The 10,785-nt window shown below is 38.3% G+C and overlaps 1 non-coding gene across 1 annotated transcript; it reads right to left on the bottom strand.

Annotated features, from left to right (window-relative positions):
• Nucleotides 1-7,901: 7,901 nt before the first annotated feature.
• Nucleotides 7,902-8,009, bottom strand: LOC148561521 (small nucleolar RNA R71). The gene has a single exon (XR_015888259.1). It is a non-coding gene; the product is annotated as a small nucleolar RNA R71 (small nucleolar RNA).
• Nucleotides 8,010-10,785: the final 2,776 nt, after the last annotated feature.

Here is a 10,785-nt window from a genome sequence, read left to right on the forward strand (position 1 = left end):
ATTAATGCAAGACTATTTTTTTTTAATTGATCTCTTTGATTATCATTTATCATGTCTCTTTTTATTTCCCCTTTTTATTTTGTAAAGTCTACATTTATGATAATGGAGTAGTTTCCCAACTTGATTGGGAGTTGATTAATAGGAGAACCTTGAGTTGGAATACTCAAGAGTTCAATTATAATTGGTTTGTTATTGGTTGGCTTGTTAGTCACTAACTCTAATCCTTCCCAAGGGAGAGGATTAGGGGTTGTGAATAGAAGTTGACTTTTAACTTGACTTTCCCTCATTCGTTGAGGGTTAACTAAGTGGAAACAAATACTAATTATTGATTGATCTTGAAAAAATTCCAACAAGGATAGAACTTCTGATTAATCTTTTCCCGGTCGAGATTTTATTTAAATTACATAAATTCTCCAATTTAATTTCCTATTTATCAAACTAAAAAAAAACCATTTTGGAAAACCTCTGATTAGTAAAATAGCACATCTTCCTGCAACTCGTTGGGAGACGACCTGGGACTCATACTCCGAGTATTTTATTTCTAAAATTTGTGACAACTCTTTTCTAAATTGACAAATAGATTTTTGCTGGTTAAGAGTTGTACTTGTAATGCCATTTTTCTTAATAATTATTAATCTGCAAATTTCTGCCGTGTCAATTTTTGGCGCCGTTGCCGGGGAGTTGCAATAGAGTGCTAATTTATTGGTTGGAATTTATTTATTTGCATTTTATGTTATTTTATTTTGTTACCATGAGCTGTATGTTTCTTTCATTGAATGATGCGTTCACTGCCTAATCCGAGCTCAGCCGCTTTTGATCCTGAAATTGAAAGAACTCTTTCCCGTATTAGGCGAGCTCGGCGTCGGTTAGCCTCTGAGGGTGGTGAAGTGGTTGTTGCCAATTCAACAGTCTTATCTGAGAGCGAATCTGAACCGACATTTTAGGAGGAAACAAGCTCCTCTACTACTGATTCAGTTGATTCACGTGCAGGTGACATGGCAGCACCTAGGAGGATTACCCTCCAGGAGGCAGGAGCCCCAGATTTTATCCTGCAAACGTATCAAGCTCGTCACCCAGATCTGGCTGCAGATTTTGAACTGAAGACATCGCTAATCAACTTGATACCCAAGTTTCATGGCTTACCTGCTCAGGAGCCCATAAAGCACCTCAGGGATTTCCGGACAGCCTGTTCTACTGTTAGGCGTCATGGTGCAGATGAAACTACTATTTTGCTTATGGCCTTCCCATTTTCTCTTGAGGGAAAGGCGAGGGAGTGGTACTACACTCAATCGGAGCCAGTAGTTACCGACTGGGACGCGCTCAGGAGGGAATTTCTGGACAAATACTTTCCAGCTGAAGTTACAGACAGACTAAGGAAAGAGATCTCCTGCATTATCCAAGGAGAATTAGAGACCCTCTACGAATATTGGGAACATTTCAGAAACCTCTTGGACTCATGTCTCTACCACAAGATTGATGAGATGGTGTTGATCAGTTACTTTACACAAGGTATGAAGCCTCAAGATAAAACTACATTAGATGCTGCAAGTAATAGCTCTCTGAAGAAGTACAAGACGGTGACAGAAGCGTGGCAGCTGATCGCTGATCTGGCTGAATCTACCCGGAACACTAGACACATGACCAACCATCCTAAGACTGTTGCGGAGGTGTCCTCTAGTGGTGAGGCTGCTGCTTTCACTAAAGCTCTGGGAGAGGTGACCAATCTACTGAAGCAGATAAACCTGAATCAACAACAGTCTCAACCTCCCTCACCCCAACATAGTCAACAACTGGTTCCTCAGAGGGTATGCGGGATATGCGCTGATTATAGTCATTATACTGATGAGTGTCCACAGCTCCAACAAGAGGACAACACCTTGGCAGCCACTCACAATTTCTATGACCGCCCAAATCAAAGCTCCTACCAATAAGGCGGCAACTACAACCAAGGTGGGAACTATAACCAAAGTTGGCAAGATAATTCCAACCATAGTTGGAGAGATAATTCCAACCATGGCTGGAGGGACAACTATAACAGAGGAGGCAGAGACAACCAGGGAAATCAGAGGTGGAATAATAACAACAACAGACAGCAGAACCAGAACCAGCCTTACAGAGCACCTCACCTAAGGCAAGCCCAAGCACCTCAGAACAACCAACAGCAGGTCCCTCAAATCACTTACCCCTCCTCTTCCAATGACGAGTTGCTTCAGTCCATTGCACAAGGACAAAAGAACATGGAAGGTACACTCAACGGTCTAACATCCGCTATACAAGCTCTCATTTCTTAGATGGGATCATCCAGCACTTCTAACACTCAACCTGCAAGATCTAGTGGAATTCCTTCTCAACCCTTACCCAATCTAAAGGGTGGCATCAATGCCATCACCCTAAGGTCCGGAACCACACTGCAAGAGAGAAATCAGGAGGAGCCAAGCCCACAGGAACACGCCCCAGATGCAGACATGGTTGAAGTGGAGGATGTGGAAGAGGAAGATGAAATACAAGACATGGTTGAAGAAGAAGCAGTTCAACCAAGGAATGGAGAACCAAAAGAAGCAGAATTCGTAAGAGACACTATTCCTATCCCATTTCCACACCTTGCAAGAAAATCCAGGAAACAGATGGAACTTGACCCTAAAATGGTAGAAATCTTCAAAAAGGTTGAGGTAACTGTTCTACTTTTTGATGTTATTCAGCAAGTACCTAAATATGAAAAATTTCTAAAGGATCTATGAATACATAAGGATAAGATTAATGAATTAGAAACTATTCCTTTAGGTAGTTCCATGATGAGCGGATAATTTATACGCTTTTTGGCATTGTTTTTACATAGTTTTTAGTATGATTTAATTAGTTTTTAGTATATTTTTATTAGTTTTTAAATAAAAATCACATTTCTGGACTTTACTATGAGTTTGTGTATTTTTCTGTGATTTCAGGTATTTTCTGGCTGAAATTGAGGGACTTGAACAAAAATCAGATTCAGAGGCTGAAGAAGGACTGCAGATGCTGCTGGATTCTGACCTTCCTACACTCAAAGTAGATTTTCTGGAGCTACAAGAGTCCAAATGGCGCGCTCTTAATTGCGTTGGAAAGTAGACATCCAGGGCTTTCCAGCAATATATAATAGTTCATACTTTGCCCCAGTTTAGATGACGCAAACTGGCGTTCAACGCCAACTCTCTGCCCTATTCTGGAGTTAAACGCCAGAAACAGGTTGCAAAGCAGATTTAAACGCCAGAAATAGGTTACAAATTGGCGTTTAACTCCAAGGAAGACCTCTACATATGAAAGCTTCAATGCTCAGCCCAAGCACACACCAAGTGGGCCCGAAAGTGGATTTCTGCATCATTTACTCATTTCTGTAAACCCTAGTAACTAGTTTAGTATAAATAGGACTTTTTACTACTGTATTTACATCTCTGGATGTTTAGTTCTTAGATCATGGAGGCTGGCCATTCAGCCATGCCTAGACCTTATCACTTATGTATTTTCAACGGTAGAGTTTCTACACACCATAGATTAAGGTGTGGAGCTCTACTGTTCCTCATGAATTAATGCAAAGTACTATTGTTTTTCTATTCAATTCAAGCCTATTTCTTCTCTAAGATATTCATTCGCACACAAGAACATGATGAATGTGATGATTATATGACGCTCATCACCATTCTCACTTATGAACACGTGCCTGACAAACACTTCCGTTCTACATGAAAGCAAGCTTGAATGCATATCTCTTAGCCTCCTGATCGTGAGATCAGAGTCTTCGTGGTATAGGCTAGAATTATTGGCGGCCATTCTTGAGATCTAGAAAGTCTAAATCTTGTCTGTGGTATTCCGAGTAGGATCTGGAAAGGGATGGCTGTGACGAGCTTCAAACTCGCGAGTGCTAGGCGTAGTGACAGACGCAAAAGGATTACTGAATCCTATTCCAGCAGGATCGAGAACCGACAGATGATTAGCCGTGCGGTGACAGCGCATTTTGGACCATTTTCACTGAGAGGACGGGAAGTAGCCATTGACAACGGTGATGCCCAACATACAGCTTGCCATGGAAAGGAGTATGAAGGATTGGATGAAGACAGTAGGAAAGCAGAGGTTCAGAAGGAACAAAAGCATCTCTATACGCTTATCTGAATTTCTCACCAATGAATTACATAAGTATCTCTATTCTATTTTATATTTTAAATTATATTTTAATTATTAATATCCATAACCATATGAATCTGCCTGACTGAGATTTGCAAGATGACCATAGCTTGCTTCAAGCCAACAATCTCCGTGGGATCAACCCTTACTCACGTAAGGTTTATTACTTGGACGACCCAGTGCACTTGCTGGTTAGTTGTGCGAAGTTGTGACAAAGAACTAAGATTATTGAACGTGCGTATTAAGTTTTCAGCGCCGTTACCAAGGAAGGAATGAAAGAACTGAAGATTGATGGTTTAGAGGTTATAGTAAACTCTCGTTGCAAGTATAGTTACTAAACCAAACAATCAACCTTTCTTACAAACATTTGGTTGTCACAAGTAACAAACCCCTTTAAAATTGATAACCGAGTATTTAAACCTCGGGTCGTCTTCTCAAGGAATTGCAGGGAGGTATGTTCTTATTATTGGTTATGAGTTTGTAAAATGGGGGTTTTGAAAGTAAGGAAACAGTATGTTGAACAATAAGAAAAATAGTAATGATAAAATAAACTCTTGGCAAGGTATTAAAACTGGAAGTCCTATCCTGGTTATCCTTATCAATTGTAATGAGAATTGAATTTTTCTCCCACCTTGTTAACCTCTAACCATGAAGGTAAGTTAAGTGGATGAATTAATTTTTATTCCTCAAGTCCTAGTCTTTCCTTGGAAAAAGTCAGAGTTATTGGAATTCGAATTAATTCTTGAAGAATTCCAATTTTCAATCAACAATGAGTTTGATAACTCAAGAGTCACCAATTATTTAACCAAAGCCAAAAGGGAAAATATCTAAATTAAATTAAAAGCATTCATATAAATAAAGCAAAGCAAAATTAAATATGAAAATACCTCGAATTGCATTCACAAAAGGAATTAAATCTAACATGGATATTCATAAATTAAATTGGAAAAATAAATGAAAGGAACATTGAACCTGTGATCGCAAAAGATGAAATAATCATAAAGTGAAAAGAATCCTAATTCTAAATCCTAAGAGAGAGGAGAGAACCTCTCTCTCTAAAAACTACATCTAAAACTAAAATTGTGAATTATGAGAGCATGATTATGAATGGATGCATTCTCCCACTTTATAGCCTCTACTATGTGCTTTCTGGGCCAAAAACTGGGTCAGAAACAGCCCAGAAATCGCTGGTTGCGAAATCTGCCACGCTGGTTTTTTCGTCACTACGATGCGTTCGCGTGGAGCACGCGTTCGCGTCGCCTAGAGTCAGGGAAACTATGGCATATTATATATTAAATCGAAGCCCCGGACATTAGCTTTCCAACGCAACTGGAACCGCGTCGTTTGGACCTCTGTAGCTAAAGTTATAGCCGTTTGAGTGCAAAGAGGTCAGGCTGGACAGCTTAGCAATTTCTCCAACTTCTTGTATTCCTTCCACTTTTGCATGCTTCCTTTCCATCCTCTGAGCCATTCCTGCCCTGTAATCTCTGAAATCACTTAACACACATATCAAGGCATCTAATGGTAATAAGAGAGGATTAAACATAGGGAACTTAAGGCCAAAGAAGCATGTTTTCAATCAAAGCACATAATTAGGAAGGCAAATGTAAAACCATGCAAATAGTATGAATAAGTGGATAAAGAGTTGATAAAAACCACTCAATTGAGCACAAGATAAACCATGAAATAGTGGTTTATCAAGGAACGATCACGATTTCGTGCACCAAGTTTTTGGCGCCGTTGCCGGGGATTGTTCGAGTTTGGACAACTGACGGTTCATCTTGTTGCTCAGATTAGGTAATTTTATTTTAATTTTAAGCTTTTTGTTTTTGTTAATTTTATTTTCGAAAAAAATTTTCAAAGAAAAAAATTTAATAAAATCATAAAAACCAAAAAATAATTTTGTGTTTCTTGTTTGAGTATAGTGTCAATTCTTAAGTTTGGTGTCAATTGCATGCTTTTATAATTTTCTTTAATTTTCGAAAATTCATCATATGTTCTTCATGATCTTCAAGTTGTTCTTGATGATCTCCTTTGTTTGATCTTTGTATTTTTATGTTTTGTGTCTTTTCTTGTTTTCCATATGCATTTTCAATTTGTTAGTGTCTCAACATTAAAAATTTTTAAGTTTGGTGTCTTGCATGTTTTTCTTTTCTTAAAAATTTTCAAAATAAGTTCTTGGTGTTCATCTTGACATTCAAAGTGTTCTTGCATGCATTGTGTGTTTTGATTCATAATTTTCATGTTTTGAGTCTTTTTATTGTTTTTCTCTTTCTTCATTAAAAATTCAAAAATAAAAAAAATATCTTTCCCTTATTCTCTCATAAATTTTCGAAAATTTGGTTTGATTTAGTAAAAAAGTTTTTAAATTTAATTGTTTCTTATGAGTCAAATCAAATTTTCATTTTAAAAATTATATCTTTTTCAAATCTTTTTCAAAAATCAAATCTTTTTCATTTCTCTTTTATGATTTTCGAAAATTTCAAAATGATTTTCAAAAATCTTTTTCTTATTTTTATCTCATATTTTCAAAATTAATACTAACTATTAATATTTTGATTCAAAAATTTCAAGTTGTTACTTGCCTATTAAGAAAGGTTCATTCTTTAAATTTTAAAATCCTATCTTTTAGTTTCTTGTTAGTCAAGTAATCAACTTTAATTTTCAAAAATCAAATCTTTTTCAAATTAAATTTCAATCATATCTTTTTCAATTTCAATCATATCTTTTTCAAAATCAATTTCAAAATCTTTCATAACTTCTCACTCTTTCAAATTTGATTTTCAAATCTTTTTCAATTAACCACTTAACTTTTTGTTTGATTTTAAAAGTTTACTATTTCAATCATATCTTTTTCAAAACCACCTAACTACTTTTCTCTCTCCTAATTTTCGAAAATCACCTCCCTCTTTTTCAAAAATCTTTTTAATTAATTAATTGTTTCTCCTAACTTTTTCGAATACTAATTAATAAATAAAATAAAAACAAAAATATTTTTCTTTTTTTTCTTCTTTTAATTTTCGAAATTCTCTCCCCCTCATCTCTTTCTAATTATTCTATTTATCTACTAACACTTCTCTTCTTTTTAAAAATTCGAACCCTCTCCCTCTTTCTGTGTTCGAATTCATTTTCTTCTCTTCTACTCACATAAAGGAACCTCTCTACTGTGGCAAAGAGGATCCCTATTATTTTCTATTCCCTTCTTTTTCATATGAGCAGGAGCAAGGACAAGAACATTCTTGTTGAAGCTGATCCGGAACCTGAAAGGACTCTGAAGAGGAAGCTAAGAGAAGCTAAAGCACAACACTCTGAAGAGGACTTTACTGAAATTTTCGAAAAAGAAGTAGAGATGGCCAAAACCAATAATAATGGTGGAGGTGCAAGGAAGATGCTTGGTAACTTTACTGCACCAAATTCCAACTTACATGGAAGAAGCATCTCAATCCCTGCCATTGGAGCAAACAATTTTGAGCTAAAGCCTCAATTAGTTTCTCTGATGCAACAGAATTGCAAGTTTCATGGATTTCCATCAGAAGATCATTTTCAGTTTTAATTGAATTCTTGCAGATCTATGATACTGTTAAGACCAATGGGGTTGATCCCGAGGTCTACAGGCTTATGCTTTCCCGTTTGCTGTAAGAGACAGAGCTAGAATATGGTTGGACTCTCAACCTAAAGATAGCCTGAACTCTTGGGATAAGCTGGTCACGGCTTTCTTAGCCAAGTTCTTTCCTCCTCAAAAGCTTAGCAAGCTTAGAGTGGATGTTCAAACCTTCAAACAGAAAGAAGGTGAATCCCTCTCTGAAGTTTGGGAGAGATACAAGCAACTGACCAAAAAGTGTCCTTCTGACATGCTTTCAGAATAGACCATCCTGGATATATTCTATGATGATTTGTCTAAATTATCAAAGATGTCATTGGACCATTCTGCAGGTGGATCCATTCACCTAAAGAAAACGCCTGCAGAAGCTCAAGAACTTATTGACATGGTTGCAAATAACTAGTTTATGTACACTTCTGAAAGGAATCCTGTGAGTAATGGGACGCCTCAGAGGAAGGGAGTTCTTGAAATTGATACTCTGAATGCCATATTGGCTCAGAATAAAATATTGACTCAGCAAGTCAATATGATTTCTCAGAGTCTGAATGGATTGCAAGCTGCATCCAACAGTACTCAAGAGGCATCTTCTGAAGAAGAAGCTTATGATCCTGAGAACCCTGCAATAGCAAAGGTGAATTACATGGGGAACCCTATGGAAATACGTATAATCCCTCATGGAGAAATAATCCAAATTTATCATGGAAGGATCAACAAAAGCCTCAACAAGGCTTTAAAAATAGTGGAAGAAATAGGTTTAGCAATAGCAAACCTTTTCCATCATCCACTCAGCAACAGACAGAGAATTCTGAGCAGAATCCATCTAGCTTAACAAATATAGTCTCTGATCTATCTAAGGCCACTCTAAGTTTTATGAATGAAACAAGGTCCTCCATTAGAAATTTGGAGGAACAAGTGGGCCAGCTGTGTAAAAGAGTCACTGAAACTCCTCCTAGTACTCTCCCAAGCAATACAGAAGAGAATCCAAAAAGAGAGTGCAAGGCCATTACCTTACTTGGTGTGGCTGAACCCAGAGAGGAGGAGGAGGACGTGAATCCTAGTGAGGAAGACCTCCTGGAACGCTTAGTGACCAATAAGGAGTTTCCCTTTGAGGAACCAAAGGACTCTAAGGCTCATCTAGAGACCATAGAGATTCCATTGAACCTCCTTTTGCCCTTTATGAGCTCTGATAAGTATTCATCCTCTGAAGAGGATGAAGACATTACTGAAGAGCAAGTTGCTAAATACCTTGGTGCAATCATGAAGCTGAATGCCAAATTATTTGGTAATGAGACTTGGGAAGATGAACTTCCCTTGCTCACCAATGAACTGAATGCATTGGATAGGCATAAATTACCTCAAAAGAAATAGGATCCTGGTAAATTCCTAATTCCCTGTAACATAGGCACCATGACCTTTGAGAAGGCTCTGTGTGACCTGGGGTCAGGAATAAACTTAATGCCATTCTCTGTAATGGAGAAACTTGGGATCTTTGAGGTGCAAGCTGCCAGAATCTCATTAGAGATGGCAGACAACTCAAGAAAATAGGCTTATGGACTAGTAGAGGACGTGCTAGTAAAGGTTGAAGGCCTTTACATCCCTGCTGATTTCATAATCCTAGACACTGGGAAGGATGAGGATGAATCCATCATCCTTGGAAGACCCTTCCTAGCCACAGCAAGAGCTGTGATTGATGTGGACAGAGGAGAATTGGTCCTTCAACTGAATGAGGACAACCTTGTGTTTAAAACTCAAGGATCTCCTTCTGTAACCATGGAGAGTAAGCATGAAAAGCTTCTCTCACTGCAGAGTCAACCAAAGCCCCCATAGTCAAACTCTAAGTTTGGTGTTGGGAGGCCACAACCAAACTCTAAGTTTTGTGTTGAACCCCCACATTCAAACTCTAAGTTTGGTGTTGGGAGGTCCCAACATTGCTCTGAACATCTGTGAGGCTCCATGAGAGCTCACTGTCAAGCTATTGACATTAAAGAAGCACTTGTTGGGAGGTAACCCAATGTTATTTAATTATATCTATTTATTTTTTATTGTTATTTTATGTATTTTTAGGTTGATGATTATGTGGAGTCACAAAAACTACTGAAAAATAAAAAAACATAATGAAAAACAGCATTAAAAATAGCACACCCTGGAGGAAGAGCATTCTGACGTTTAAACGCCAGAAACAAGCATCTGTCTGGCGTTTAACACCAGAAACAAGCACCAAGCTGGCGTTTAACGCCAGAAACAAGCATCAACCTGGCGTTAAACGCCAGAAACAGGCTACATTTGGGCGTTTAACGCCAAAAACAGGCAGCAATCTGGCGTTAAACGCCAGCATTGCATACAGAGGGCGTTTTGCACGCCCACTTGGAGCAGGGATGCTAAGTCCTTGACCCCACAGGATCCCCACATACCCCACCTCTTCTTCTCTCCTCTTCACACCTTTTCATAACATTCTTCCTCAATTAACCTCCACCAATCACCTCCATTACTCCTCCAAAACCATCATACAACCCACCTACAACCACCCACTCAAATTCAAACCATCACTCCTTCCTTTTCACACATCATAACCACCTAAAACCCCTTGACCGAACCGTTCACACACCTCCATCTCCTCCATTTTCTTCTTCTTCTACTCACTTCTTTCTTCTTTTGCTCGAGGACGAGAAAACCTTCTAAGTTTGGTGTGGTAAAAGCATTGCTTTTTGTTTTTTCATAACCATTTATGGCACCTAAGGCCAGAGACATCCTCATTGAAGAAGACATGCCCATCGCTAAGAAAAGGATGGAACAAACAAGAGATCATGGACCTCAACAAGAGCATGAGGAAATTCCTCACCATGAAATCTCTGAGATACCTCAAGGGATACATTTTCCTCCCCACAACTATTGGAGCAACTAAGGATAGGAGCAACAAAGACAAGGAAGAGACATAGAGGAGCTCAAGAGCACCATTGGTTCTTCAAGAAGAGGAAGACGCCACCCTCACTAAGGTGGACCTGTTCCTTAATCTCCTTCTTATTTTCCTGTTT

This window comes from Arachis ipaensis, chromosome B6 (assembly GCF_059453495.1).
Source record: "Arachis ipaensis isolate K30076 ecotype BB chromosome B6, ASM5945349v1, whole genome shotgun sequence".
Classification (NCBI taxonomy): Eukaryota; Viridiplantae; Streptophyta; class Magnoliopsida; order Fabales; family Fabaceae; genus Arachis; species Arachis ipaensis.